This window comes from Anarrhichthys ocellatus, unplaced genomic scaffold, assembly GCF_004355925.1.
Source record: "Anarrhichthys ocellatus isolate YVR2014 unplaced genomic scaffold, GSC_Weel_1.0 scaffold89, whole genome shotgun sequence".
In the NCBI taxonomy this organism is placed as follows: Eukaryota; Metazoa; Chordata; class Actinopteri; order Perciformes; family Anarhichadidae; genus Anarrhichthys; species Anarrhichthys ocellatus.
In genome coordinates, this window is record NW_022280119.1 from 590,763 (window position 1) to 609,589 (window position 18,827).

General features: G+C 43.3%; 1 long non-coding RNA gene across 1 annotated transcript in view; it reads left to right on the top strand.

Moving 5' to 3' along the window:
• LOC116398749 (uncharacterized) overlaps nucleotides 1–18,827 on the top strand; it is a 93,257-nt gene that overhangs the window by 62,182 nt on the left and 12,248 nt on the right. The window contains exon 5 of the long non-coding RNA XR_004213768.1: nucleotides 7,481–7,543. This is a non-coding gene — a long non-coding RNA (uncharacterized LOC116398749). The remainder of the gene's footprint in view (nucleotides 1–7,480; nucleotides 7,544–18,827) is intronic.

Genomic DNA, 18,827 nt, shown 5'->3' on the forward strand with positions numbered 1-18,827 from the left:
TTCAAAAACGTAATACATGTTTATTCAAGTGCATCCAGATAAATGTACACACACTCCTAAATCAGATTAAATATTTGGGAAGAATGTTGAAAAACAGTTATGATGAATCTCAACAGGTAGAAATTGTTTAGCTTGAGATGGAAACGGATGACCAATATTCAGATACAATAAACATCTCAATCAACTTATTAAGTTCAAACTTTCAACTTTCCTGCCTCTAAGGGCAGGATATATGTACATGAAAGCACAGTTCAAATTTCATTCAATTTCTGTGCAGAATCTGCCTGTAATTAGCGTCGGATTCATGAAGGCAGCAGATAATTACACAATCAGTGACTGGTGCTGCCTTCTAGGCGCATTCTGTGAGGGCGCATTCTGTGAGGCATTCTGTGAGGGAAGCAGGATCGACTTTGTGAAACATTTCTGTGTGTGTCAGATCAAGGCATTCTGTACCCACCCACTTTTTGGTGGTCCAATCAAATGAAAAGGGTTATATTTAAATCCCTCTTGTTAATGTACACATCTCAAATATTCCATGTCACCGGGAAATACATCACAGTGCAGAAGCTAAAGACGCTCTGATGTCCGCATCACTGGGACTTTAATACCTGTTCAAATTAACACATCAAATAATTTCCTTGTCTCAGTCAAGCAATCCCCACTGTCTCTATTGACAGACATGCATCCAAACACAATCCACTCTCACATATTGCAAAGACACAATAGATAGGACAGTGTGAGTGAGTCCTCCATCAGCTGTTCTCCAACCGCAGCTCCAAAAGCTGCCATTACATCTTAGCTGCGGTGCTAAGTGAGGACACCACGATGTATGAGTCAGGTCCTCTCCGCCATTGAGCCGAGTCCCTCTCACCACCCATAAATGTGAAAATAGTTAATGTGTTTCCATGCTGGTTCAAATGCCTATTTCTAGATCAGTCGTGGTCCAACCTCAGTTCCTTCTCCATTATACGTAGCCACCACTAGTGTGTGTGTCAGGGTCTTTTAGCTTCATATAAACATGGTGCTGAGCAGACAGTCACTCATAAATGTCAGCTTGGTCTCCACCTTTTGGCAGATAAGTTTTAGCAGGGGCTTAACATGCCACTGAATATAGTTTGGCTATTATCATTCAAACATATTAGGACCCATGTTATCAAAGTAACAATGATCATCTCCTTAATTTTCTCTCTGTCATGTCTTCTCACATCTCACCCTCTGTCTTTATCTCTTACTTGGTCAATGTCGCTGACTTACTCTCTGTCTAGGTGTTTGCAGTGGTGATAACTTTGAGTCAGGCCTTCTGGCTTGTTTTGTTGAGATTTTCTCTCTCTCACTCTCTGTCAGGTCGACATTTAGTAGACTGTGAAGCTGACAGACAATGCCCATGAATGATGAATGATGACTGGAGGTCTGTCTGGTGCCAACAGAATGCATAATACAGCATATATACAGCGATTCCAGTCCTCCCCATCAGACACACGATGCAGTTACTGTATCATATCATTGGCAGATCTGCTATGGGCAGAAAAGTACAGGCACTTAAAGTGGAAAGACACCAAAAACAGCATTCAGGCATGAGTGTCAACAATGCATAGTGCCAAAAAATCAACCACCAGTGCCTGGGCGTCCTTTATTGACAAAGTGAAAGACGAGGTCAAAGACCCTTTACGATTACTATTTTGTAAAAATGTAATTGTTCTTATATTATGGTCTGGGTGAATACCCGATTCTGACTGGCTGCAGAGTGTCCATTAATTCATTATGATGGACACCTACTAAGTAGTTCTGATCTGTTCACCATTCTAAAAAAATTAAAATAATATATATGTATATCCTTCAATCAGAGGACCGGCGGTTCGATCCCTGGCTCTGCTAGACCATGTCGATGTGTCCTTGTGCAAGACACTTAACCACAAATTGCTCCCGCAGGCTGTTCCTGTGGTGTATCAATGTTAGATAGTTCTGATGACCATGCAAGTGGCACCTTGCATGGTAGCTCCTGCCATCAGTGTATGCATGGGTGTGAATGGGTGAAGTACATGTAGTGTAAAAGCGCTTTGAGTGGTCGGAAGACTAGAAATGCGTTATACAAGAACAGTCCATTTACCCAATTCTTTTCTTAAGACCGGTCTACATAAAGCAGTTTATTTGACCCCACTTAACCAGCTGAATATGTGCAGAACTTTTCCATCCATCATCACATCACCGTTTTCAATATAGTTTATTAATAGTTTTTGACCTTTAAAAGAAGATGTGGGAGTGCATCTTTTCCTGCATACAGTATGTCTGTGTACATATTGTGGAGTGGGTGGCACCAGACACGTACATCTTATGGACATGTCTATACATTCATGTCTGTGTGCATCTGATTGTGTGGGCTTAGTTCTACCCAGGGTGCAGGTTTGTTTCTGTGCCTGTTTCTGCACACATGCATGTGCTGCAGATGCCTGTACTGTAGATGTCTGTGTTCTAGTATAGAATCATTTGCAGTTATGCCAGTGTGTGTGTGTGTATGTGTGTGTGTTCCTAGTATGTAGGTCACCAATATATTCCTGATGAGGTCTAGTCCTCTGGAGAACTCTACAGATATGAGGGCCTAAATTAGACACTATTATCTGTGTGTGTGTGTGTAACTGTGTGAAAGAGTGAACTAGACACCATTATCAGACAAGAGCCTCACAGGCATGTAATTTCAATTTTGTGCACATGCATGCTTTTACATGTAAAGAGCATTATCATGAGTGTGTTTGTCCGTCTATGTGCGTAGGTGTTAAATTGCATGCTATTTCCAACATAATGTATTTGTGTGTGTGTGTGAAAATGACACACTGGTATCATCTGACAGGCTGCCTGTTACCACTGACCTGGGACAGTAAACCTCAACCCTCAGTTTTAACGACCGTTGGCTCAGAAAGCCTGTCCATATTGCTGTTGCCGAGCCAAAGTGCTAATAAGCCTCAAGCACCACTCCAAAAGAACTAGGTGGCCATTGGCAAAGCAGTGGCTGCGTGTTAAGGTGTTGCCAACTGAGGAAACACATATAACATCCATAAGGGTTGTGTTTGTAGCATGAGGGATGGGAAAAAGTGACTTCATAATGTGTAAAAGGTGCTAAATTCAGTGTTTTTCTTGCTTGAAATACATTTAAAATAAGAACTTAAAAAGAACTGTCATGCATTGCTTCTTTTATTAAGCACTTTTTTATGGCTAAAGAACCAAGGGCAATGATAATGAGGCTTCTTTTAAGCATACAGAATTCTGTGTCACTTCCTCAATAAAAATAGCATAGTTGCTGATCTACGACAGTTTGTTGAAACATCGTATGTAATTCCCCTTCATTTCAGGATGTCTACTTTTCCAGCTGGCCTAATTTTGGTAAGTCACAGGGACAATACCACATGCAGCCAAATCTGTCAAACCAATTTTTGAGTTTTGCCAGAGCTCAGCCCAAAAGTTACACTGAACCTGAGAGAGATAAAATAGGAGTGAGAATGTCTACCTTTGAAAAGCTTCATGCTTTGACCAAATCATATGCTGTCACTCCTAAGCTTTAGAAGGCCTGCACTTTTCATCAAAGCTCTTGATGGCTACCTTTCACAGTACTGTCGAATACACCCTCAAAAGCTTCCCTCCCTCCTTTCCTCCAGTCCCCTCCCAAATCTCTTTCTTCTTCCCTCCAATGTCTGCTACCCCTCTTCCCTGCCTCTCCTTCCCCCTCCCTCGATCCTTCCATTCCCCTTGTCCTTAATCCCTCCATCCCTCCCTCCTCAATCAAATCCTCAAATCCCTCCAGGTTTTTTTTCTTTCTCTGTGCATGTGTGACTTCAGTACTGTCAAGGTAGATGAAACATGAGGAATTCAGATTCATCACAGTCATAACCTGCCATGATAATAATCCACTACTATTCTTCCCATGTGGCGGTAGGTCGATGTTACTGGCCTTTTCGGGATTTATTTGCATATTTGTTTCCCCTTTGTTTCTCTTGATGAATTATTTACTGTGGAATGAAATGACAGCAGAGATCACTGATGATTGCTGTCGCGGGTGGATGGGTGCCTTTTTCCTCTTTGTAATTATTCCCTTTTTTCCTGATTTTCAATCAAGTTTTTCCACTCATGTTCCCCCGGTGACAACAGACGAGAAGCCTAAAAAAACACACACACACGCACACATACACACACACATTTAGCATTTCTAGTGGAACCTTTCCACTGTCTAGCGGGAACGCAGCTTCCTTTGTTGTTGTAGTGATTACAGAGTAGGAAACAGCAGGAAAAAAAGAGGAGAGAAGGGAGAGAGTAGGGATCAAATGGGAAAAAAATATACTGTAAACACAAATGTGCTGGGAGGGCCACCTCCCATACACAGGACAAATGAGTGAAAACTCACTCGCATATGAATCCTGTTTTAAATCATCTGACCAATCGTGAGACTTCATTAGCATAAGATGAACTACAACTACTAATTGAACGGTAGTGGTTGTGATCCTTTGGAGTCAAGTTTGAACAGAAAGTCAAAATGAGCCTCCAGGAGCTTAAGGTGAGGATCATGTACATATTTACACATCAAACAATTTCTTCAGAGTTGTAATCACAGTGAGTTGTGTCCACATAGGTGATGTGATTGTAAGCCTCAGAAATTGTATCTACCAGGGTACACACACTCACACACACACACACACACACACACACACACACACACACACCACACTGTCCCGGTATTGCCCTATCCAGAAATAACAATGCATAATTCATGTCCCGAAGTCTCGTCTGCAGACAAAAGTCAGCGTTTGCATATATTATTTATTGAAAACAGCTCACATGATGAATCCTTTAATTAACAAACAGAGCTTCCAGTAAGCATTGTAGCTATTTCTTCTTCTCTTGCTGTTTGTGTTTTGGCATGGATTTAAGTGGGCTCATTAGCAAAGATGAGGACGTAAGGAGAGGAGGGGAATGGCAGGGGAGAGAGACGGTGAGAAAGGGGGAGTGAGAGAAGAAATGAGGCCAAAGGATAAAGGAATCATTTTTGTAAAGGTATGAATTAATGAGAGGCTTGTGCATCACAAGCTAATTAATTTAACAATGAAATGCTTTAGGGACTAAGTTCTACCTTTCAGGACTTCATCTCATTTATAGAGTAAAAGTTTACTGTTGCTGCCCAGTGGGTATTTGAAATTGACTTAACTGCATTGCAAAACCTGGAGGTGTCATTGTATAATAATCGAATCTTTTCTTGTGCTTGATGCAGTGCTACTACAGTCTAGAAATCCAGCGGAATTAGTACAAGAAAAGTGCCTAGCACACGTACAGACACGCACACTGTCACAGTTACACTTGTTGTGCGGACAGTTTGCCTTGAGAATGGGAGGCAATTTATTGTAGAGTGAAAGGAGCATTTGCCATCCTATGCTAATGCAGCCATCACTTATCCAGAGAACTTGCATTTTTTTTCCTGCTTCTACTCCACCCCTTCACCATCCATCAATCATCCAAGGCATGAGGTATTATCTCTGCGGAACATTTTATATTCAGTCTCCCCTTAGATGGGGTGGACGCACACCCATACACACATGCAGTCATTTTTGCTAAATCAAAAAAAAAAAAAAGAAAAAGATATATCAAATCTGGTCTAGCAAAGGCTGAATAATTGATGTGTTATGTTAAAAAAGGAATGAAATAATCATACCCTGTAGGATGTTGGAGGAACATCAAACCCAGTGTAGGAGCTTGGCAGACTGGGCTGAGCAGGGTAGGGGCCGTATGTCTGGACGGCTGCCCTGTGAAATAATTATGAATAGCAAAGAGTTAGAGGATTAGGAGATTTTTGTTCTGCACTGTACCTGACACTTTGTGCGTGCCCACCCATGCTTTTTTACAGCATGACCAAGGTACATGTATCCTGCATTAATACAGCAGGATTTTACAAAAAAACTGTTTGGTTTGTTGGGCTGGGAAACATTCCAGCAGGCCTGCAAAAATGTGTAAATGACTGCAGTAGAAAAAGGCACATTGCTCACAAGAAGTGCTGATCTAATAGGAAGATATTGGAGCCAATCCGTAAGCAATGCATCTCAGGGTTGCAGCAACAGCTTATCCAGCATGTTGGACTTCAGTATCAGCAAATTCTTCCATTTCCAAATCAAAAACTCATCTGATTTTGCTTGCCAAGGTTACATTACTTAAATACACAAAGTTTGAAACAGATGTGAGTGTAATAAAACTATGATATTCCAATTAAATATATATAAACATATATATACTTTAATTGAATTTACTCATCGTAATATTTTTTATTTTTATTTTTACTTCACCATTTACCAAATAGTCGAACAATAACATTTTTGTATCTGCTGAAAAAAAAGACCACTCCAGACTAATGAGTATGCATATGTTCAGTTCTGACCACACATATTCATCTTGGGGGATGGTTTATAATAAACTATCAACACTCAGCTTCACTGTGCTATAAGCTCATGGTGATGAAATGGAATAATATCTGCCTGTTTGCTACCGTGGACTAGTGGGCCTCGTTTTCATGGCTATAAAAGTCAGCCATGAATATATAAACTGTACATCTCTTAGACCCACACACACACACACACACGCACACCACTATGCATCAGTGCTTCAAATGAAGATAAACTGTTTTTTATGTTTAGGACCACCTTTTAAGATTGTCCCCATTTGGGATGCAACAACAGTGTATGATGAATACATTCATTCCAAGCTCCAGTGAGAGCTGTGCAGCCGTGCATCTCTGACCGATACTTTTTTATGATTGTATGAAGGCTGTACAGTATAGATTTTCCTATACAGCCACAGAGGGATATAAATGTTTATTATTATTACTGGTTCAGTTTCCCATTCGCCATCTGCCTTTTTTTTTTGCCCACCAGTTCCAATTTGCGTTTAACAAATGATCTCAGGGAATGAGATGTGGTGGGGTCAAGAGGTGCATTTGCTCTCTTTTACTCTGCGGGGGTTGGAATTAGGATTTTATAGATAGTTATGGGTACTGTGCATACAAATAACGGACACTGTGTGACCAACATGATGAGTTGCTGGAGAGAGGGTGAGGAGGGAGGGTGATTGACTAAAAAAGTGTCCTGTAAACTCAAGGAGTCAGAGTGGAGAGGCTTATTTAGAGTGATGACCCCAAATACAACCTTGGCATGACCGTGTTACTCTGTGGGGAACAAAGAGACAACATTTGAAATAACTTGTCTGCATCCGTCAAAGATAAACGCATGAAATATGGTCAGCGTGCGTCAAGCTCTTATAAATTCAGAGCAGATGTATAAACCTCTGGGTGGATGGTTATAGGGTTAGAAAACTGGCAAATGTTGGCATATCGTCTTTGGTCCCTCTTTTGCTTTACTCCTTAAAACTCTGCTTTCCATCCCGTATCTGAGCACTCTGACTTAGTGTTCTACTCTGGGGGCCTTATTTTATTAATTCACTGTTTCCTCTGTTACAGCCCCCTGTCTATACAGTCCACATTGCGAGAAGACCACCTCACAGGGATTTTCCCCTTCACCAGGTAACCACAAAGGAAGAAAAGAAGCACATTATCCACATGTACAACATACCCCCCCCCCAACACACGCGCAATACTGACCACCAGCACAGCAAGAAACACGTGCTCGCACACACACCATATTATCTTCATGAGGTGTTATACATCAGTGACCACCAACACAGGGTCTCAGTGTTCTCTAATCCACAATCAGGCAGAATAAGGCGCTCCATGCAATGGGGGGATTACACTGTCGGATTAATGGGACTTTTAATTTGAGTCATTGTGAGTGCCTATGATAATACGAATAGGTGCAGGAAAGAATACCATTGCCTCTATATGATATTGTTAAATGTGTTACAACTGCACATTTCATCTACTGCATTCACAGCTGTGACACAGACACACACATGCACACACACTGTGAAGATGAGCATACAGAAGCTTTAGAAGACTTAATGCTATTACTATGAAAACTACTGTAGCTGTTGGCACAGCCACTGCTACATCATCAGGTAGAATTACGACAAGTACATTTACTCTTTTTACTTTTACTACTATAGGGCTTGGAAAAGTGTTGTAATGTAAAGTCACTCATCTGCCATACAATTTAATTGGAGAGAAAGTTACCTTCTTACCTTCCCATGTGAAACAGAAACTGAATTACTTCTACTGTACCATCTTCACGAATACAGTGTGACGTTAAATGCAAGTCAATGTGTGTTCATAACTGATTGATGAATGAAAGAAGGCAAAATGCACCTGATAGAAACTTTGCACTTGTAAGCCCCTCAAATACCCAGCTACGAATATACAATGATTCATCCTTTAATCACCTTTAGTTTAGTTAGCTCAGCAAATACTGTATAGTAATATATAGCACATGTTAGCGCATAGTTTTGATGCCTGCTACCTAAATAGGTCCAAGATGGAGAGAGGAAGAGAGAAAGGAAAAGAAGAGGCCAACAGTCAGGCAGAAACAAAGCGAGAGAGAACGGCCCAAAGAACTTCAGCAGCAGAGTGAAGGAAGCTTGGTGAATGGATGGGTACAGGGAGGGAGTGGAAAAGAGAGCTGTTTAGTGTTTACCATTTCAAAAGGCAACAACAGAAGCACAGATTTAAGCATAACCATGGGTAAACAAAGGCAGGCTTAGAGAACAGCAGCACATTTTTATTTTTATTCTCCTTCTTTTCTCCTTTTTTTCCTCTTTTGTGCATTCTACCCGAAACCCGACAGCTGCTCTGATTACAAAAGAATTGTATGCTAATTAAATGAATATGGATTGATTATATTTTGCACAAGGTCAGTGTGGTGCATGATGATTGCATCATCCTGGGAAAGAGAATACAACAACTAAACCCTAAAATCTTCGTGGTTGTTGAGCTATTTTGCTTATTAAAACCACAGCGTTGAACTTGCTCTTCAAAACTGGCTTTTCTGAAACTGCTGGTTGGAATATGAATCAATCCCTTTCCTTAAAATTAAAAACAACAAAAACTCAACAGATGTTGAGAGGAAGATGAACATTGACCGTTTTACCTCTTGTGCAAAGGTTGGGGAACTATTTGAATTGTTATTTGACCTGTGTCATTCTAATTCTGGCTTATTTCCAAATTCCACATACACGCTTACATATGTTCTCTGGATGCCAACCAAATGTATCAAAAACTTGAACAGCCACACATTATGTGATGCCTCGCAGCATCTCTTTAAGTTTAATTTACTGTCTTGGGAAGTTTGCTTCTAAACAACGCATCTGCTGAGTTACTTCTTCAAAGGCGCACTTTTGAATAACGACTTCCATAAATGTAATTATTGCGCAACACAAACAAACATAAGAAATGAAAAATAAGGTAAATATTATAGGGTTAGGCTTTTGAATACTTGTTTTCCCTTTTCTTGACACCCCACTGACTTGTAAGGCCTACATTATTTATTTGGTTTTGTTTTTTTCTTATTAGGCCTTGTGTACGGCAACCTGCCTCGCAGAAAGCGATTACCATCAGCCCAATGAAAGAGCTATTTACATATTTGTATTCAGGTCTTTGAATAAGCTCTATGCATCATGCTGATATACTATACAAGATATTACTGCTCAGATTTCTGAGGCAGGGATAAGTGTCACATATAACAGACCGCGCCAGGGAGAGATGCCTTTACATAGAAACAGAGAGGTTGACATTTGATTAGCATTGCATACCCGTAGTCAGTTAATATTTATATTATTGAAAAACCAATATTGTGATGCAACAAAATCAAAGTTAAATCTGCCTCTTTCATTTATTTTCCATCCTTTGCTTTCATGTCAATTTATGCATGATATGGTTAGACAAAGCCAAACAAAGATCTTGTATATCCATGATGCATAACTTTTAATCTGGATACTCTTCTTGAGCAAACAACAGACAGGCTCAGTTAGGTGCAACTTTGACAAAATCAAAATGGAGAAATTCATCTTCATGCAGAATGAAACAGCATATAAATCAAGGAAGTTGTAGATTCCTCAACTTGTAATCTTTTTAGTCATTCCGTTGCACAAATGATAAACCTCAACATTGCTAGCAAGCAATAATGACTCGAGAATGTAAATATACATGCTGAAACAACAACAAAAAAACATAACTTCAGCGCCAAAATGTAATGTCCCCCTTTTTTTATGAGGAAGTGCACATTTGAATATAGCTGCTAAAATTGTAATGTTTTACAGTAAACATGGGAATGGGATGTGCTTCAAATTGGCAAATTGGGACACCCTCGTTGATATGGAGATGCGTTTGGCAGGGAAAATGGCACGCCTCATATATTATGCTACAAAAATACACATTTGAAAGAAAAGTGTGGTGCTGTAAGCAGGAAATTGGGGGTAAATTGGCACATCCACCCAGCTTTACATTAATTGTGCTCATGCTATTGTCAGGGTGTTGCAGGGTGACAGACAGATGGGTGAGGGCTGACACATGTTTTTGGAGGAGTTTAAAATTCAAATGCTCCTCATGTGTGAATACAGACACCTAGGGTAATCAACTGGCTGTGTGTATGAGGTGTTAGTGACTGCAGTGCTCTATTTACCCATAAGCCTCTCTGTCCCTGCCTGTCTTGCTGTCAGAGTCTCTCCCTTGCTCTCTGGTGTCAGGTACACTGGCACACTGTCATGTTTGCTGACTGATAAGAATCGTCCTGTTAGGAGAAATAAACATACTTTAGCAAAATTTTATATAAAAAAAAAATTAGGTTTAAATTATGGAGGCAATGCATTTATTTCTGTTTGAGCTCCTGGTACGACTGATCTCAATGCTATTAAAAGTTCATTCACTGGTAATACCCTCCCACACGTCCTTCTCCATCTCCCTTCCCCTGTCTCCCTCTGTAGCGCACTCATCATTGGTATCTCTGTCTCTTTGTGTCAGTTCACTTCATTTTATTGGCATGGCGTGTGATTCACTGTCTCTATCTCTTTTTGTTCAGTTCAGTTTTTTTTCTCTCCTTTCATTCTGTGTCTCCATCCCTCTCTCGCTTCTCTCTTCAAAAATCTGGCATGGAATCGAGACAGGAGAGCGCCTGCTGTTTTTTCTGACACACTCTTCCTCTCTTAAATCAAAACCAGCTGAGGCGAAATCAGGTTATTACCTGAGCTGTGTTTTTGCTTGCTCCCTCACATCCATTCTTCCATTTTTGCTCAAGGTCTATGAAATTCTTCACTCGGAGAAGAAACAGAGGGTAGCCAGTCAGTCGGAGGAACGGGTGAGAGTTGGATTCGAAAGGGGATTGCTGCATAAATAAAGCAGAATGAAATAAATTCTGAAGTGTGAGATGGACGCTTGACATGGTTCGTGAACATGTGTGTGTTTGTGCATATGCTTGCCTCTCAGCCCACATTATATAGGGTGGTGTCGACTGTCTGGCCCGGGTTTGTTGTGGTCAGATATTTTTAGATTTTTTTCTCAGCCTTCTATCTTAGGAGAGAAAAAAGCATCGACCACAGCGTTTGTCTGTGTATGATCTTATAAGGAGACAGTCTGCAAATTAACTTTTAGAGTTGAGACAGGGATAGAGGGAGAGGGAAAAGAAGTTGACTGACGGGGGAATAAGGGACGATAAGAAGAGAAATCCTAGAGTCAGAATTCAGAAACCCAAATAACTGCAAATACCTACGAGAGAGAGGAGGGGGGGGGGGCAGAGAGTGATGGGGGAGGAAGAGAGTGATGATGAAAGAGGTAGCTATACTATAGGTCCTAATTTTCATAAAAGGTGAGAGGGGAGGATGGAGGGATGGAGAGAAAGAAAAAGTGGTGATTTTTATAGATAGCAACCTTGAAAAAGTCTGCTCTGAAGTGATAGATGGATGGATGGAAAAGGAGGAAATAAGCTATAATAAATAGGACAGGCTGAAAAGTTGAAGGAGAGTAGTCCAAAACAGCAAGAATGGTCAGTAAACAGCATGGCAGAGAGTCAAGCAGGCATACACAACCGCTTCTAAAGACGAATGGAAAAAAGATGGTGGAATGGCTGTATGAATGATGGACGATCAGCAATGATGAAGGATGAATGATGGATTGGAGGAGGAGAGAGGGCGGGGGAGTTGTAAACAAGTCTGAATAACCTCATAACAGAGGCGAATCCACAGCAGGAAGGATGGATGGACGGTAGGTTGTTATGCAGAATATAAAAGAAAGTCAGAATAAAGTAACTTTGAAGAGGGATAGAAAGATAGAGGAAAGAATGAAAGGATGGGGATCACAGAAGCAGCATGAAAAAGTAAAAAATGAAAAAAATGGATATGTCTGTAATAGGATATAAAGAGCTGTGAACTAAAAAGATACATGGGAATTGTTATATATAAATAGATTAGAGACTAGGTTAGATGCTCTCTCAAAACAAATATAGGATGGATTTTGGAGATGCGGGAGGGATGGCAGTGTGTTTACAAGTGTGTGTTTGTCTGTCTTTTTGTGTCGCTGCAGGGCCCAATGCGACAGGGCCAGACTGTCACTTTTGTGCTTCTTCGCACTGTCAGCGACAGCTCCACAACATTATCACAAAACTTGCACTCTACACAACAGACCGAATGAGCACACTTGACCACTTGACCATAGGAAAGCAAAGAAAAGGAACCAGGCCAGCGCAAATGGAAAGATTGAAATAGCTTCAACAGAGAAAAACTGCAAAAACAGCTTATTTTTTCAACTAAAATGTGACTATGATTTATTCAGCTGAAATATAATTGGAGCCCCGACTTGCATGCTATAGGGAGGTTCCTTTCCAGTCCAATTCACCTGATATGTCTTTGAACTGGGGGAAACGGGAACACCTGGTTAAAAGCTACACAGACATATGGAGGGAAAAAAGGCAAACTTCAATAAAAGCCCCATTGACCCTGTTGAGGATCAAACTCACAAGAGTTTTGCTTTGAAGAGACGGCGCTTACCACTGAGATTCTGTGCCACCTCTATCATTTCACTCATCGGACAAAAGGTGATTGTGGTATTAACTTGGTTACTTCACATGTGTTGCTTGAGGCAATTTTATTAATGAAAAGTCACTTTTAGCTAAAGTTAAAAAAAACCTGCTTCATTGAACTGCTGCATGTGCGTACTGTGTCATGTAGTTTTAATGTACGCATAGTTAAATACAGATTCCCCCCTGTTTTATTGCTGTTCTGATGTTACAGTAATGCTCCCGCCTTGAAATAACACTATTCAATTCTATTTTTAAAACTGTTTCAGAATATTTACATGTGTGATTTCAAACATGAACACATCTTAGTCTAGGATTAATGAATGAAATGAATTCATGACTTTTCCAAACGGCCTCCATTCCACAGTGAAGGGGGACTAAACAAGGCTCCGCTGTATTCATCCCAGCAGCCCAGCCTCTCTCACCTGTGCAAATTACTGTGTGTAAACAGACTGAATCACACTAGCTTCATGTGGTTAGCCACTTCCCTAGCGGGGACTTGGTCTACTCAGGAGAAATAAGCCATTTCCTGTTCACTGGGGAAAAGATATGGCCAACTGTAACCAACTGTAATTCTTTCCAGGTGGTGGCTGGATTTTTTATCTTTTTAGAGTACTCGACAGGAAACATGTTCAGCAGTGTAAAGTTTCTTAAAGCTAGGGTTGATAATGTTGTAAAATTGTGAAATTTGTTGAAATTTTAATGACATCCTGACAGCCCTCAATAAATCAAACACTGACAAAACAACAACAACCCGGGCTGTCCAGCCTGTTCTCATTCTCAGGGCGTCAAATACTGGTGCTTTGTCACGCCCTTCGCCATCCGATACCGACACACAAGGCACTCTTTAGTGTCCGGGCTTTCAAGTAACTACAATTAGGGAGACGGTTGGATCAAACAAACACAGGACTTTTAACCCGGAGACTGGTAATCCAAAACCGGTGTTCGGGTCCCAAAGTGTTGTTGAGTTATTTTGAAGTTACATGTATTTGTTACTTATGTTACATTGTTTAAGTTTTTACCTCCTACCCTCTGTTATATACTTATTTTAAACCAAGCCATGATGTTTATCCTAAACCTCACTAAGTGGTTTTGTTGCCTGTACCTAAGAAAGTGTTTTTGTTTGAATTCACAACATAAACCACATGCTTACCACGGGTGTAGTGGAGTGCCATATGCTGACACGCTGGGTTAGAAAGTGATGCCAGAGGATATCATCAAGCGTCAAAGAGTTCAGATGAGAATGTGTTGCGCTGTTGCAGGACTGTGATAAGCCCATCCAATCATTTCATTCTATGTCCGTCTACTGTCTCTTGGAGCTAGTACTGCTAGCAACACTGGGCCGGGTTATCTGGGTGGATATATTTTAAATTATAATGTATTCTTGCGAGTTTCTAAATTTTACCATGCCTACCTTTAAACTTTTATTTTCACTGGTTTAATTTCTTTAAAACATGCAAACTATATACAGTTTTCATGATTAAATATCACAGCTCTTTAATAAAAAACATTTAGGTAAGCTTATTCTACTAGTTACGACTTTAAATAATTCCAGTTGGGGCAATATGAAACTGGGTATGTGGCATAACATTTATGCACACAATTTAATTTGGTAATCCTGTATTGATATGACACCCATAAATCCATCCATTTTCCACTGCTTATCCGGGGTCGGGTCGCGGTGGCAGCAGGCCAAGCAGGCCGACCCAGACCTCCCTCTCACCGGCAACATGTTCCAGCTCATTCTGGGGGATCCTGAGGTGTTCCCAGGCCGGCTGGGAGATGTAATCTCTCCAGCGTGTTCTGGGTCTTCCCCGGGGTCTCTTCCCAGTTGGACGTGCCTGGAAAACCTCCAGTGGGAGGCGTCCAGGAGGCATCCTAATTAGATGCCCGAACCACCTCAGCTGACTCCTTTCGACGCGAAGGAGTAGCGGCTCGACTCCAAGCTCCGTCCTGATGACCGCGCTCCTTACCCTATCTCTAAGGCTGAGCCCGGCCACCCTACGGAGGAAACTCATTTCAGCCGCTTGTAGCCGCGACCTTGTCCTTTTGGTCACGACCCAGAGTTCGTGACCATAGGTGAGGGTAGGAACGTAGACCGAGTGGTAAATTGAGAGCTTTGCCTTCCGGCTCAGCTCCCTCTTCACCAAGATGGTCCGTGCAGCGCCTGCTTTACTGCTGCAGCCACACTGATCCGCCTGTCGATCTCCCGCTCCATCTTACCCTCACTCCGTCCCCACCTGGAGGGAGCAATCCACCGGTTTCCGGCAGAGAACCATGGCCTCAGATTTGGAGGTGCTAACTCTCATCCCCGCCGCTTCACACTCGGCTGCAAACCGCCCCAGTGAATGCTGGAGGTCATGATCCGAGGAGGCTAACAGGACCACATCATCTGCAAACAGCAGAGAGGCGAATCCCGAGACCCCCGAAACTGATGTTCTCCGCCGCCAGGCTGCGCCTAGATATCCTGTCCATGAAAATCACGAACAGGACCGGTGACAAAGGGCAGCCCTGGCGGAGGCCAACACCCACCGGGAACATGTCTGACTTATTGCCGAGAATGAGGACACAGCTCCTACTGCAGTCGTACAGAGACCGGATCGCCCGTTGTAACGGGTCCGGCACCTCATACTCCCTCAGCACCCCCCACAAGACCCCCCGAGGGACCCGGTCGAAAGCCTTCTCCAAGTCCACAAAGCACATGTAGACTGGTTGGGCAAACTCCCAGAGCCCCTCCAGTAGTCTTGCGAGGGTAAAGAGCTGGTCCACTGTTCCACGGCCGGGACGGAATCCGCACTGCTCCTCTTGAATCTGAGGTTCGACAAGCGGTCGGAGCCTCCTTTCCAGCACCCTGGCATAAGCCTTCCCCGGGAGGCTGAGTAGTGTGATACCCCGGTAATTCGAGCACACTTTCCGGTCCCCCTTTTTGAAGATGGGAATCACCACCCCGGTCTGCCATTCCATGGGCACTGATCCCGACCCCCATGCGACATTGAAGAGGCGTGTCAGCCAGGACAGCCCAACTATGTCCAGCGCTTTCAACATCTCAGGGCGGATCTAATCCACCCCCGGCGCCTTGCTACCAAGGAGCTTTTTAACTACCTCAGCGACCTCTGCCAGGGATATGGGTGAGCCTCCCCCTAGGTCCTCAGGCGCTGCCTCCTCTGCAGGGGACATGTTGGTCGGGTTTAGGAGTTCCTCAAAGTGCTCTTTCCACCGCCCGATGATGTCCTCCGTCCGGGTTAGCAGTCCCCCCCCCCCCTGCTGAGAACAGCCTGGGGTAAGCCCTGCTTTCCCTTCCTGAGCCGTCGGATGGTTTGCCAGAACCTCCTTGAGGCCAACCGAAAGTCCTTCTCCATGGCCTCCCCGAACTCCTCCCATGCCCGAGTTTTAGCATTCGTGACCACCGCAGCTGCAGCCCTTCTGGCCTGCCGGTACCTGTCAGCTGCTTCAGGAGACCCCTGGGCCAACCAGGCCTTGAAGGTCTTCTTCTTCAGCTTGACGACTTCACTCACCTCCGGTGTCCACCACCGGGTTCTCGGGTTGCCACCACGACAGGCACCGATGACCTTCTGGCCACAGCTCCGAGCAGCCGCGTCCACAATAGAGGCTTTGAACATGGTCCACTCGGATTCCGTGTCCCCAACCTCCCTCGGGATGTGAGAGAAGTTCTTCCGGAGGTGGGAGTTAAAGACCTCCCAGACAGGGTCCTCCGCCAGACGTTCCCAGTTTACCCTCACTACACGTTTGGGTTTGCCGGGTCTTTCCATCCGGTTCCCCTGCCATCTGATCCAACTCACCACCAGGTGGTGATCAGTTGACAGCTCTGCTCCTCTCTTCACCCGAGTGTCCAAGACATACGGCCGCAAATCAAATGATACGATTACAAAGTCGATCATTGATCTCCGGCCTAAGGTGTTCTGGTACCAGGTACACTTATGAGCCACCTTATGTTCGAACATAGTGTTCGTTATGGCCAAACCGTGGCAAGCACAGAAGTCCAATAATGAAACACCATTCGGGTTCAGATCGGGCAAGCCGTTCCTCCCAATCACCCCCCGCCAGGTGTCTCCGTCATTGCCCACGTGAGCGTTGAAGTCCCCCAGGAGAACTATGGAGTCGGTAGGCGGCGCCCATTCCAGGACCCCTCCCACCGACTCCAAGAAGGCCGGATACTCCGAACTGCTGTTTGGTGCATAAGCACAAACCACAGTCAGAGCCTTGCTCCCCGCAACCCGTAGGCGCATGGAGGCGACCCTCTCGTTCTCCGGGGAGAACTCCAACACAGCGGCGCTCAGTCGGGGGCTCGTGAGTATCCCCACTCCTGCCCGGCGCCTCTCACCCTGGGCAACTCCGGAAAAGGACAAAGTCCAAACCCTCTTCAGGAGCTTGGTTCCAGAGCCAGCGCTGTGTGTGGAGGTGAGTCCAACTATTTCTAGCTGGTATCGCTCCACCTCCTGCACCAGCTCTGGCTCTTTCCCCGCTAGCGAGGTGACGTTCCACGTCCCTAGAGCTAGTCTATGCCGCCGGCGATCGGCATGCCCAGGCCTCCCGCACGACCCGCCGCCCGGTCTGCATAGCACCCAACCCCGATGCTTGTCCCTGCGGGTGGTGGGTCCACAGGGTGGCTGCTCCATGGTGTTTATTCGGGCTGAGCCCGACCGGGCCCCATGGGCAAAGGCCCGGCCACCAGACGCTCGCCTACGAGCTCCCCTCCTGGGTCTGGCTCCGGGAGGGTGCCCCGGTTTCCCTGGTCCGGGCGAGGTGGCTAAAGTCCGTGGGCTAACTATCATAGGGGTCGTTTTGAACCGCTCTTAGTCTGGGCTCTCCCCTGAAATATGACACAATAATTGTAATTATATGTCACACTCAGCATAAAGTAATATTTAACTTTATGTAAGCATTTCAATTTTTTTCGGTGCTGTTCCAAGGACCCAGTTAGCTCCATCTTGCAGTAATCTAAGCGTGAAGGCTGAATGCAAAGCAAACAGAACTATAACTGTTGGTAGAAGTATTGTCAGTCCTCAGGACTTATTTTAGCACTTTAGTTGCATCTCTTAGATAGAATGTTTGAATTATGTGGACTCATCCAAATAATTATAATAATAAAAAAAACACATCTGGAAACAGTCTGACTTTGGTTGTAAACGCAGCACAGAAGCTGTCTTACTTGAAAAATCCTCTTTCAGCATCAGCTGTGAGTAGTACATCCTCGGCTCTTCCTCTTGTTTATCAGACCGATCATCTCGGAGATAATGTTGAGAAAAGACACTTTTCTTAATTGGTTTATATCATTTTGTCACATGATTTGATGTATTTTTAATGAATCACATTGCAAACTTGGGAAAATCCTGAATGCTACTGATCTGATCTGACAACTTATTTTAGAGGCCGACTCCTCCTGATCTTCAGTGGTATGCATGTTGTAAAATATCTATCAGGGAAGTAAAAAAAATACACACAAACGGAAGTATGCTCAGGTTTTTTTTTGTGACAATAATGCGGTAAATTTTGCATTAATTATACACAAATAATCAAATATTTATCACACATTTAAATATTGAAAATGAGTATCAGCATTTCAAGTGTACGAGCTAGTAAGATCATAAATACACAATGAGCTTGAGCTACAAGAATATATGATGTGATATGTGTTAATGCTTTGGATGGATCATTTATAAATTCTATGAACCTTTTAACTGGTTTCTATTATTACGTTATTACATAAATATCCTCACAAGGTCATTTCAAACACTGCTCTAATTTCCAAGCCTGACCTTGTGCTTGTGTGTGTGTGTGTGTGTGTGTGTGTGTGTGTGTGTGTGTGTGTGTGTGTGTGTGTGTGTGTGTGTG